The following is a 13628-nucleotide window of genomic DNA, read 5'->3' on the forward strand; positions in this document are numbered from 1 at the left end:
AGGTTATTCCTACTATTGTGTCCAATAATTATTCACCATTCAACAGAGGGAAGTCTGGCCATTATCACTGTTGTTTGTGGGACCACACTGTGTGTAGTCTGGCTGCATTTTTCCTTGGTTACAGAGGTGACCAAACACAACAGCAATGTACGTCAGTCTGTGTATCTTCAGAGAGAGATGGAAGTGGCTCTACAAATATAATCCAGAGATTGCAGTTGTCATCCCAGTACTCAGAAACAATTAGTTTCTCTGAGAGCTTTTCTGCCTCATGTTTGTAGTAGAATTGGCAATGAGCTGATAGATGTTTCCAATAACTTTTATTTCCTTACCAAGAATTGTACAATGTCAATGACAAGCACTGAGTTCATACAGTGAGCCTCTCCTAGTGGTGTAAATATTGGGATGTTTCTCTACATGGTAGTTAAACTTTGTGCGGTCATTCAAAATGCAATGTATATCTAGAAGATTAAAGGAAGGCTTGCACACTCACTTATATTATTTACTCCAGGAAATTATAAATTGAGGTAAAACAATTGTAATTGCTGTCTAGTTCTAAATTTATCCTTAAACTGTTTGAAACCCTTGGGTAAATGTGGTTCTTTCATTTAACCACACTCTCAGGCAACAGGAAAACTGCAATGGAAGGCTAAAAGGGCATTTGATATTTTCAGTGAGACCAGGCCTGTCACTGCTCCTGAATTTCTTCCAAGCATTTAAGGTCTGCTAAACGCTCATGACAATAAATTATGGTACTTATGAGAAGACTTTCCCTCCTTAATGAGAAAATAAGCAGAGCATTGCCCTGCAGCTCTTCCATTGCTTTATGACTGTAGTCCTAACCACAGGCCTGGTCATCATTTAAATGTAAATTATGTGATTCCATTTTGCATAAAGGGTAAAGGTTGTTATTCCATTATGGAATATCTGAGGTCAGCTTACTCAGTTATGGTAATGTCAGAAATGTTTGATTGAGTACTGTCAGTTAATTATATGGTGAGCTTTCTTGGACAAAAAGGAACTTCTGAAATACTTTGAATGAGGAACAAAGTGTATGAAAATCCTACATACTCAAAACCACTAAAAAACAATAAGAAAACAGAAATAAAGACATAAACAGTGTAGCTTTCAATGATTCACCTTCCTAGACCTTTACATAATGCCATTAACTTATCATTCTTTGCTATAATTAATATAATCAAATGGAAAATGTAACTTTCTTTTCAAATAGCAGTACACTAAATCAACTCTGATAACTTTACTAGAGTGCTTTGTTCTGAAATAGGAGCTATACTGTTAATCTCCACTGCTGGTTGACCAATTAAACTTGGAGATGAGTAAAACTAAATCTGATGGGCCACAGAAATCAGTGAGAGGTTGCAGGGTTACAGAGATCAAGTGAAGCAACAACTTGGATGGAATTGAAAATAAGGATCGGATCCTTAACATGGAATGCATTACTGTCAGAGTTTGCCATATTTCTGTAAAACAAACACATCATCCTTGAGTCTAAAATGTGATGCAAAATGACTGCATTCCGATTCAGAATCCTGTCACAGTTTGGAGAGAAATTTGGGAGTGATCACTCTGAATTTGAAAATCCTGGTTATGTTTAAACTTGTTTCACATTTTCCAGATTCTGATGTTAAGCAGCACTTGCAAAATACTGGAGAAGCTCAAGATGTCAGGCAGCATCTATGGAAACAAATAAACAGTCAACGTTTCAAGCTAATACTCTTCTTCGGAACTGAAAATGATTGCATTCCAATTCAAAATCCTGTCACAATTTGGGGAGGAATTGTTTATTCATTTCTATTGATGCTGCCAGACTTGCTTAGTTCTTCCAGCATTTTGTGTCTGTATTGCTTTAGATTTCAAGCCTTTCCAGATTTTTATGAGCTTCTGTTATTTTTTTATATAGTTCTTCAAGTTTATGGATATCACAGGCAGTGACAGTATTTATTGTCTATCCCTAACTGCTCCCGGACAAAATGCCAGTTAAGAGTGAGTCTTGAGTCAAATAAAGGCAAGACCAGGTAAGATTGACAGATTTCTTTCCCTGAAGGACATTAGTGAACCTGATTAGATTTATGGTTTCATGGTTAGCGTTACTGAAATCAGCATCTAAAAATAAATCCAGATTAAATCAATCATGGTTCATAAATTTGAGCGCCCAGCTGCAATGTGGGATTTGGACATGTCTCATGATCATTGATCCAGAACTCTGTTTTCTCGCCCAGTAACTTGACCACTGGGCTTCCAGCATAGACAATCTGGCTGTCATCTTTCTTCCCAGAGACTGTGGGAAAATTATTGCCAATGAATTATCATGCTTCCAAGCTCATTGGTATATTTTGACAGAACAGTGCTAGTTATTGCTTTTGTTGTGTTTTTCTTCAAGTATTAAAAGGCAGAACTATGCCTGGGACCACGCACTAATGTTCCTCTAGCTCTAATGGACTGCTGCTGACCAGATTTTTAATTCACACTATCCCAGAGCATTTTTTTTCTGCCTTTGCAAAGCAGTTGAAATCTGGGGCCGATTTTATGCAGACTACTATTTATACTTGAAGAACAGCATGGCAGAGAGAGAGTAAAAATATAATAAAAGCAATTCCTCACATCAGACCATTTCACAGTTGTCTAAATCAACCATGAAGTGAACTCTGCATGACCCCCTCCTCAAGCTGCAATGCACTTTGTGCAACAGGTTTGCTGTGGCTATCATCTTGTCAATCAAACCCTTTCTCTCTCATTTCCCATTGTACCATGAAAAATGCATGACTTTCACAGACAATCATTTTCTGTTGAGCAGATCTCTCAGTGACAGCCATGTCACTATCTCCTCTCAGCTCGATGCAGGGAAAATGGACATTTGTGTGTCAGTTGTTAAACATAGAGCAGTCAGAAGTCACTTCACAGAGCCTGGTGTTTTTTTTCTATGGGTGGGTGTTGAGAAAAAGGTTGGACTCGTATATAGAAAAAATAATTATGCTCATTGTCGCTAGAGCAAACATTGGGTTCACGCACTTGAACCAGGCTGAGAAATGTTAACGATAGTCAGGTATAAAGTAATGAGGAACCAGTAGCCTGGCTGTCTTTCGAGCCCTCCTGTCTGCATCCTACTTCACACATATTGCACAGTTATTCTTGTGGAATTGCTCTGCATTAAAGTATGAAATGTGAGCTGATGGGGTGGGGAGAACTGTGGCTTCTGAAATTCCTTTCGTGTGGATTCAGCTGCAAAAGCAGAGCAGCCATATTCTCTGCATTGGCAGAAATGACACACTAAAAACCCACAGGGTGCATTTTAACAAAAGGTTAGTAAATAAACTTGCAAAGCGTTTGAAAGAGGCGCACTCATGCTGCAGTCACTGGGTGAACAGAAAGTGGAGAGTATGGCTTGGGTGAGAGGCCTTATGAGCTGAATAGCAACTTGGTGAAATTCGGTTACGACCATGTAAATAAAACTGTCCACTGAAGACTGAATAATCACCGACAACAGCTTATTTTGTGCATCTGAACTTGGCATTCTTTTGAAAAGGAAACTTACAGATGAATGTTGCTTCTATTTTCTTCTTTGTAAGTTTTAAATCCCCAGCATTTAATTGTGGATTGATTTGGACCGTTTATCTAAGAAAGGATTATCCGGCACTGGAGAGGTCCAAAGGAGGCACACGAGAATGATCCGAGCAGTGTAAGAGTTAATATATGAGGAGTCCACGGTCTATAGACTCGCTTTTATTGACTCTACAACTCATGTTCTCAATATTTATTGCTTATTTATTTATTACTATTATTTTGGTATTTGCACAATTAATTGTCTTTTGCATTTATGGCACAGATAGAAACATAAGACACAGGAGCTATATGGCTATTTGTCTGTCTTTGTCGAGTCGGTTTTCCATTGATTTTACGGTGTTCCTTTGTATCTACTGTGAATGCCCATGAGAAAGTGAATCTGAGAGTAGTAGACTTGTGGTGACATGGAGTATGTACTTTCATAGTAAATTTACTTTGAACTTTGCTTATGGGTGTACTCGCTGGAGTTTAGAAGAATAAGGGAATTCTTATTCTTACTGAATTTTGAAAGGCCTAGATAGAGTGAACATTGAGAGGATACTTCTAATAGTGGAGGAGTCTAGAACCAGAAGGCACAGCCTCAGAATAAAATGATATCCCTTTTGAATAAGATAATGAGGAATTTCTTCAGCCAGTGGATGGTGAATCTGTGGAGTTCATTGGTACAGACGACTGGGGAGGCCAAACCATTGGGTACATTAAAGTGGAGATTGACAGGTTCTTTGTTAGCCAGTGCATCAGGGGTTACAGGGAGAAGGCAGAAGGATGGTGTTGAGAGTGGTGATGGATCAGCCATGGGGATAAAATAGCAGAGAAAACACAATGGGCCAAATGACTCCCAAGTCTTATGGTCTTATCTGTGCCATAAATGTATTGTTCTGCTTCATTTTACTTGGTCCATTTTATGGATAATGCCAGCTGGCTCTTGTCGATTGATCTCAATAATCCATTCCACCACAACAGGTCAACAGCAGACACAATCCCATGAACTCTCTATTCTACATTAGAGCACCTACACACCAGCAAAGCATATGCCAGTCTGCTATTTATCGATTACAGCTCGGTATTTAATACCATTGCTCCCTCAGTATTGATCGACAACCTCCAAATCCTGGGCTTCTGTACCTCCTTCTGCAACTAAATCCTCAGCTTCTTTGTTGGGAGACTCAGTGCTGCTGGGTAATAAAATGTCCTGCTCGCTGTCAGCCAACACTGATGTATCTTTGTGCATCAGCATGCTTAGCCCACTGTTCTACTCTCTCTACACTCATGACTGTGTGGCTAGGTAGAACTCAAATACCATCTATAAATTGGCCAATGACACCACTGTTGACAGAATCTCAGATGGTGACGAGGAGGCGTATAGGAGTGAGATATTTCGGCTAGTTAACTGGTGTCACAACGACCACGCAGTAAGTGTCAGCAAGACCAAAGGACTGCTTGTGGGTTTCAGCAATAGAAAGACAGGAGAAGACACATTGTGGGGTCAGCAGTGGAAAGGGTGAGCAGCTTTAATTCCTGGGTGTCAATATCTCAGAGGAAGAAAGCACATCTGTGGCTCTACATTGTTAGGAGTTTATGATTTGGTATGTCACCAAAGACTCTAGCAAATTTCTGCGATGAACCACAGACTGTGGGGTAGAGGTAAGTTTCTCCCTAAGGAGGTATAAGGTGCTCTTTCCCTCGACTAACCTGAAGGTCACTCTTGGGCAAGGTGGAGCACCTGCTTAGCCCTCTGATCAGGGTCACATGAAGCCATGAGAGCAGGTGGTGGATGGCCGTATGAGCAGCTGGTGCATATCACAAGTCCTGGTTATGCCAGGCAGTAAAATTCTGAAGAGCATAGATGATGGCTAGGAACAGCCATCTTGTAAAGGCACTGCCCAGAAGAAAATTCTGGAGGCGGAGTGAAGTTAAGATGGCACTAAACAGTGACTCCTTTCCTTGCATCTTTGAAGAGTCCAGTTCAAATTCAGAAGCCTAAGATCTCAGAGCTCTGGACACAGGCAGATCGAGGGTCGGTGTCATGACAGGAGACCCGTGTGTCATCGGGGGAGTTGGGATATCTCCTGTGTGTCAGGAGCCCTGGGATCTCTGCGATCTTCAGGCACAGAGCTAAAAAAAAAATCAACGTAATGGACTTTTAACATCATAAACCAGGGAGTTGTTTGTTATGTCTTCCCGCTCGCTGGGAAAATGGGGACACCTGCCTCTCCTTTATTAGGGAGAAAGAGAACCTGTGGGATGTCGAATGCTGTGTGAAACGCGAAGTCTTTGGGGTAACTGCAAGTCTATGTCTTTGCTATTGCTTTGCTCATGCTTGAGTGCTCGGTGATGGCACCAATGCTTTCATTTTTGCTGGTGGAGGGAGGGGGGATTGTTGCTTGCTGCCACTTACGCACAGGAGGGAGGGGAGCTGGGGGGGGGGGTACTTTGGGGTTCTTACATTTATCTGTCATTCATTCTTTGGGGCAGTTCTCTGTTTTCATGGATGTTTGGAAAGAAAAAGCATTTCAGAATGTATATTGTAAACATTTCTGACATTAAATTGGATCTTTGAACCTTTGGAAAGCAAAATTTGCCATGAACAATCACTGATGAGATCATGATTGTCTAACATCATACGACACATCATATTATAATGATGTTGATGTACTGTGATGAGCATTCTGATTGGATGTATCACAGGTGGGTATGAAAGCTCCAGTGCACAGGACTGAAGAGACTGCTGCATTGTAGACTCAGCCATCTCCATAATGGGCACAACCATCCCCACCTTTGAGGACATCTTCAAGAGGTGGTACCTCAAGAAGGCAGCATCCGTCATTAGGGCACTCATTTTCCAGGATGTAATTCTTATTATTAACCGTTCCAGTTCTTACTTAGAGTGAGACCTTCACTTTTTCCTCTGATTTTATTTCAATAGCTTCCTTCGCCAGATGGTCCCAAAAGCCATTAGTGCTGCAGAGTTTTGTGCCATCAAAGTCAATCCTGTAGCCATTGAGAATGCAATGTTCTGCTGCCACCGATTTCTCCAGGTAATAGAACATAGAAGATAGAAAAGCTACAGCACATTACAGGCCCTTCAGCCCACAATGCTGTGTTGACCATGTAACCTACTCTAGAAGCTGCCTAGGATTTCCCTACTGCATAGCCCACTATTTTTCTAAGCTCCATGTACCTATCTAAAATTCTCTTAAAAGACTGTATTGTATCCGCCTCTACCATCTTTGCTGGCAGTGCATTCCACGCACCCACCGCTCTGTGTAAGAAACCTCTACCTGACATCCCCCTTGTACCTACCTCCAAGCACCTTAAAACTTGCCCCCTTGTGTTAGTCATTTCAGCCCTAGGAAAAAAGCCTCTGCTATCCACACGATCAATGCCTCTCATCTTATACACCTCTATTAGGTCACCTCTCATCCTCTGTTGCTCCAAGGAGAAAAGGCCGAGTTCACTCAGCCTATTCTCATAAGGCAGGCTCCCCAATCCAGGCAACATCCTTGTAAATCTCCTCTGCACTCTCTCTATAGCATCCACAGCCTTCCTGTAATGAAGTGACCAGAACTGAACACAGTACTCAAAGTGGGGTCTAACTAAGGACTTATAAAGCTGTAACATTACTTCACAGCTCCTGAACTCAATTTCATGGTTGCTGAAGGCCAACACATCATACACCTTCTTAACGACACCGTCAACCTGCGCAGCAGCTTTGTGTCCTATGGAATGGACCCCAAGATCTTGCTGACCTTCCACACTGCCAAGATTCTTACCATTTATATTATATTCTGTCTTCAAACTTGACCTACTAAAATGAACCACTTCACACTTACTTGGGTTGAACTTCATCTGCCACTTCTCAGCCCAGTTCTGCATCCTATTGATGTCCCACTGTAGCCTCTGACAACCCTCCAGACTATCGACAACACCCCCAACTTTTGTGTCACCAGCAATCTTACTAAACCATCCTTCTACTTCCTCATCCAGTTCATTTATAAAAATCACAAAGGGGAGAAGTCCCAGAACAGATCCCTGTGGAACACCACAGGTCACCACCCTCCAAACAGGATCATCTACAACCACCCTTTGCTTTCTGTGACCAGACCAATTCTGGATCCACAAAGCAAAGTCTCATTGGATACTATACCTCATAACTTTCTGAATGAACCACACATGGGGAGCCTTATCAAATGCCTTACTGAAATCTCCCTCATCCACTGCTCTACCTTCATCAATGTGTTTTGTTACCTCCTCAAAAAATTCAAATCAGGTTCATGAGCTCCTCTTGACAAAGCCATGCTGACTATCCCACAGTAGCCTAAGGTGTCATAAGGTGGGCATTGAGAGCGGACCCAAATGCAAGACACAGACACTGAAGTACTAGGGACAGGACAAGAAAGCAAGGGAAGTGGGGAAGAAATGACACTGGACAAGACGCAGGCCCTAGACAAGACTAGGATACAGAGCCTGGGCTAGGACTAGACTGGAAAGCAGGACCTGGACAAGGACTCCGAGCCAGAGACTGGACAGGAACCCAGAACCTGGGTCTTGACTCAGGCTCGGACTCCGGATCCAGGCAAGGAGAAGATATGGCAAGGCAACAGGACTGGATGTGGGGGCAGGACACAGGACTCCAGGGCTGGACTAGGGACTCCTGGGCTGGATGAGAACATGAAGCTCAAAATTGGATGAGGGAGACTGGAACACTGAGCCATAGTCCTGGGAGACAGGAACATAGAACACAGAGCCAGGACCCCTCCTTGGGAACAGGACATAGGGCCAGGACTCATACACAGAAAGCTGAAAGCAAACGGCCGGACCTACCTGGCATAGGCATGGACACAAAGAGACAGTTCCAAACAATGAAAGACAGTTCCTTATCTGGACACAGCAAGGCTCCAGTCTTGATCCGGCAGTAGAACTTAACAGCAAGAATAGGCGAAGACGCAGGCAGGGCTCCAAACAAAGGGCTACAGAAAGAAGGGGAATTGAACAGTCCAGCCTCAGGCTAACAGCAAAGACAGCCTGACTTACCCCACAGAGGCAAGGACAGGATACTGACAAGACAAACCAGCACCTACACTCAAACCCAGGACCACTTATATTCCCAGCCCCCAAGATGAGAATCAGGTGTCTGTGATTAAGCCCAACTGAAACAAGGGACAGCCAGAAGATCTGGAGTCCAGAGTCCACAGACCGGACCATGAACTGGAATGCAGACTTCACGGACCGGACCGTGACATGGGGTATACCTCATCCTGTCCCAGCAACTTATCTAACTTAATACTTTTCAAAAACTCCAGCACATCCTCTTTCATAATGTTTATACATTCAAGCATTTCAGTCCACCGTAAGTCATCCCCACAACTGCCAAGGTCCTTTTCACTGGTGCATACTGAAGCAAACTATTCATTAAGTACCTCCGCTTCCTCCTCCAGCTCCACACATGTTTCCACTCTCACTTGTGATTGGTCTATTCTTACACGGCTCATCCTCTTCACATACTTGCAGAAAGCCTTGGGGTTTTCCTTAATCCTACTTGTCATGGCCCCTTCTAGCTCTCCTAATTTCATTCTTGAGCTCTTTCCTGACACCCTTGTAATTTTCTAGAGCTCTAACAGTATCTAGTTTTTTTAAACCTTTCATAAGCTTCTACATCCTTTGTACACCATGGTTCTTTTGCTCTACCACCCTTTCCCTGCCTCAATTGAACATACCTATGCAGAATGCCATGCAAATGTTCCCTGAACGTTTGCCATATTTCTGCTATGCATTTTCCTGAGAACATCTGCTCCCAATTTATGTTCCCAAGTTCCTGCCTGATAGCACCATATTTCCCCCTACCCCAATTAAATGTTGTCCCAAATTGTCTGCTCCTATCCCTCTCCAGCGCTATGGTAAAGGAGGCAGAGATTTGACACCTGACCAGGTTCATTTCCCAATACCAGATCAAGTACAGCCTCTCCTCTAGCTGGCTTATCCACATATTGCGCCAGAAAACCTTCCTGAACACACCTAACGAACTCCACCCCAACTAAACCCCTTGTAACCCAAATGGACACACCTCCTGTGCTCCACGATGCAGGTTTCCACCATGTGTCCCGTCTAGCCGATATACACTGCTCTGCTGTCAAAGGGAGTCCTGAAAACACCAGTTATTCTGAGTCCCAGGTCACCTTTGGCGATTAGTCTGTCTTAGCAAGTTCAATTGGACCTCCCTATAGCCGTTCTATGAGAGCTGTGTCTTGTTTCCATTGATTCTGCCAGAGAAAACCCTATTCTGCAGTTAACAAGGCAAAGATAAACTTCCCCTCTTATACACTCAAAGGACAATCATCACTTGGGCAACTTATTTCCTTAAGCTGTTTAATAATTTAAAGCAAATTGGAAAAAGGAAATGATTAAATTTAATCACAGAAATGAACAAAAGATCTGGTAACTGAAGTGTAGTAAACTATGGAGTTAAAATTACTGTGATAGTTAAAAATTTCAGAATATTCCACACTCAGAATTGTTACAGTAACACAAACTTGCATTAAAATTGTGTCTTTAACAATAATGTTTGCCCAAGCATTTCATAGGAACATTATCAAAGTGGAAGTGTGATAGATTGCATAAAAGAGATCTTAGAATTGATTTTTAAAAACTCAGATTGGTAGTTCAGGAAGAGTATCCTAACTGATTTGGATGTGCAGGTATAGAGGAGTTTAAAGAATTCAAGAAGAACATCTGAGTGAAAAAACTTCTGTAACTTCTGCCAGCACTGGCTATCAATCATTCTACCTTCAGATCACTTCCATTCATCAAACATGAAGTAGGAAAAGCAAAGATTTGGATCATGCACCTGCAGGTTTTTCTGGACTCTCCAGCTGGTTCCCAAGTAACACTGGAAAAGATCACTGGTTGTTGTTAGATTCAGATTCTTTGAACATAAGAGCAGAATTAGGCCATTTGGCCCATCAAAGCTGCTCTGCCATTTCACCATGGCTGATCTATTTTTCTGCTCAACTCCAGTCTCCTGCCTTCTCCCCGAATCATCCCATGCCCTGACCAATCAGGATTCTATCAACTACTGCCTTAAATATACATACAGACTTGGAGTCCTCAGCTGTGTGCGGCAAAGAATTCCACAGATTCTCCACTCTCTTGCTAAAGAAATTCCTCTTCATATCCATTCTAAAAAGACAACCCTCTGCTCTGAGGCAGTGTCCTTTGGTCTTAGACTCTCCCATCATAGGAATCATCCTCTCCGCATCAATTTTATTGATGAACAATTTTATTAGTTTAGTAGGTGGGAACAATGGAAGTGGGGGAGGGCAGGAGAGCACCTATGAAGATACTGCCTGACCTGCTGAGTTCCTCAATCAGTCTTGTGTGCTGCAGAAGAAATCACTGACCCTCTTGCCCAGATGAATCCACTGCAGGGTTTCCAAGTCTATCCTTAACCTGGCACTTAAGTTACTGTCCAGTTGGCCCCATTCCAGAACAGACCAGATGCCACCACTTACCTTGGCAGTGTAGTAAGAGGGCTGGGCTGTAGGTGAGGCTGATACAGCAAGGTTTCAATTCCCACCCTCCCCAGCTAACATCCAGGTCACTGAGAATCAGGTTTGATATCACTGACATATGTTGTGAAATTTGTTGTTTTGTAGCAGCAGTACATTGCAATACCTAATAAAAAAAAACTACAGATAACAATAAGTATATATAAAAAAGTTAAATTAAATATGTAGTGCAGAAAGAGAGCAAAATAGTGAGGTGGTGTTCATTGTCCATTTAGAATTTCGATGGTGGAGGGAAAGAAGCTGTTCCTGAAACATTGAGTGTGCATCTTCAGGCTCCTGTGCCTCCTCCTTGATGATAGAAATAAGGAGAGGGCATGTCCTGGGTGATGGGGGTCCTTAATGACAGATGCCACCTTTTAGAAGGTATCCTCAATGCTGTGGAAGATGTTGCCTTTGATGGAGTTGGCTATGTTTACAGATTTCTGCAGCCTTTTCTGATCCTGTGCAGTGGACTCGCTACACCAGATGGTGATGCAACCGGTTAGCATGCTCTCCACAAGACATCTGTAGAAATTTGCAAGTGGGTTTGTGACATATCAAGTCTTCTTTAACCCTTAATGAAATACAGATGCTGTCGTGCCTTCTTTGTAATTGCATCAATATGTTGGGCCCAGGATAAATATTCAGAGATGTTGACACCCAGGAACATAAAACTGCTTACTCTTTTCACTGCTGATCTCTCAATGAGAAATGGTATGTGTTCCTTTGACTTTCCCTTCCTGAAGTCCACAATCAAATCCTTGGACTTACTGATGTTGAGTGCAAGGTTGTTGCACCAACATCATTCAACCAGCTGAACTATCTCAGTCTTGTAGACCACCTCAACACCATGTGAAATTCTGTCAACAGATGTGTCATCGGTAGGTTTACAGATGGCATTTGAGTTGTATCTAATCGGTGGGTGCAGAGAGAGTAGAGCCATGGACTAAGCATGCATCGTTGAGGTGCGCCGGTATTAATTGTCAGTGATAAGGAGATGTTATTTCCTCCCAGGCTGTGGTCTCCCAGAGAGGAGGTCTAGGATTCTGTTGCAGAGGGAAGGAGTGCTTAGAGGTTTTGGAACTTGATGATTAGAATTGAGGGTATGGTTGCATTGAATGCTGAGCTGTAATCAATAAATATTAGCAAATTTGATGAACTAAGAGCAAGACTGACTAACCAAAGAGAACTGAGGGATTGCTGTGTGTTCTGTCTCTCCAAAATGATCTTACTGCTTCTTCACCTGCCTGTGCCAGGCAGCCTGAGGACTCTCAATTCACAAGATGGAGTGTATGATGTTCTTAGGCAAAGTTAAAGGCAGAAGGGTCTGCTTACTAATCAACACCTCATGGTGCTCGCATGTGATGGTTCTGCTCTCCCAATCTGAAATATCCAGCAGTAAAATGTCACACTTCGTAGCACCTTTAATTGGATCCACTCATATATCTTAGAGAGAAAACTTGCCTGTCTTCAAGACCATTTTTCTAAGAGATGACAAGTATCTTTTGCTGTTGCTCCGGGAAGCTACCTTGTCCATTACTCTTCTAATACATGTTTCCCTTAGGAGACATCATTAGAGAGCATGAATTTGATTTCCACAATTATGCAGATGACATACAACTGTATATCTCGGCTGAGCTTGATAATGATAACATCCTATCTTCTCCGACTCCTGATACAGCTGCAAAAAAGAAGATGACGAGCAATAATTTCCTACAACTAAATGGAGATAAAACTGAAATACTTGTGGGTCCCAAAGCCAAGAGAGATAAACTTGGGAACTTGGCTCCCCTTGTAAAATCAGAAGTAATAAGTCTGGGTGTTAACCCGGATTCAGATTTGAATTTTAAATCCCACATAAAACAAGTGACCAGAGCAGAATTTCTACACTTCAGAAATTTTGCAAAGGTACGTCCATTTCTATCATGTAATCATGCTGAAAAACTAATTCCTGCCTTTTTATTGAATACACTAGATTACTGCAATGCACTTTTTACCAGCCTCCTAAAGCATTCTATTGACAAACTTTAATTCATTCAGAATGTCACTGCTAGACTTCTAACTAAAATCAGGTTGAGAAAACATATCACACCCATCCTAGCTACTCTGCAGCGGCTTCCTGTATCATTTAGAATTGATTTTAAAGTTACCTTACTCTTTTAAAAGCTCTCAATGGTCTGGGACAGGAGTACATTACAGAATCACTCGTGTTTTATAATCTTGCTCGAGCTCTGAGGTCTTCTTTTGGCAGTCTCTTAAATTTAAACAATCTCCCTCGAAAGAAAATTGGCAGGTCAGCAGTTTTGAACCCTTGCTCCTAATCTGGAGTTCAATATCTAAAACCATAAAGGATGCGGACTCAGATGATACTCTTAAAAACCAGCTCAAAACTTATTTATTTAAACTTGTTTTTAATTAATCTAATTTTGTCTTTTATTTTTATATTTGCACTTTATCCCATTGTAAAACACTTTGAGCTTCATTATTTGTATGAAAAGTGCTCTA

Source organism: Hypanus sabinus, chromosome 11 (assembly GCF_030144855.1).
Source record: "Hypanus sabinus isolate sHypSab1 chromosome 11, sHypSab1.hap1, whole genome shotgun sequence".
In the NCBI taxonomy this organism is placed as follows: Eukaryota; Metazoa; Chordata; class Chondrichthyes; order Myliobatiformes; family Dasyatidae; genus Hypanus; species Hypanus sabinus.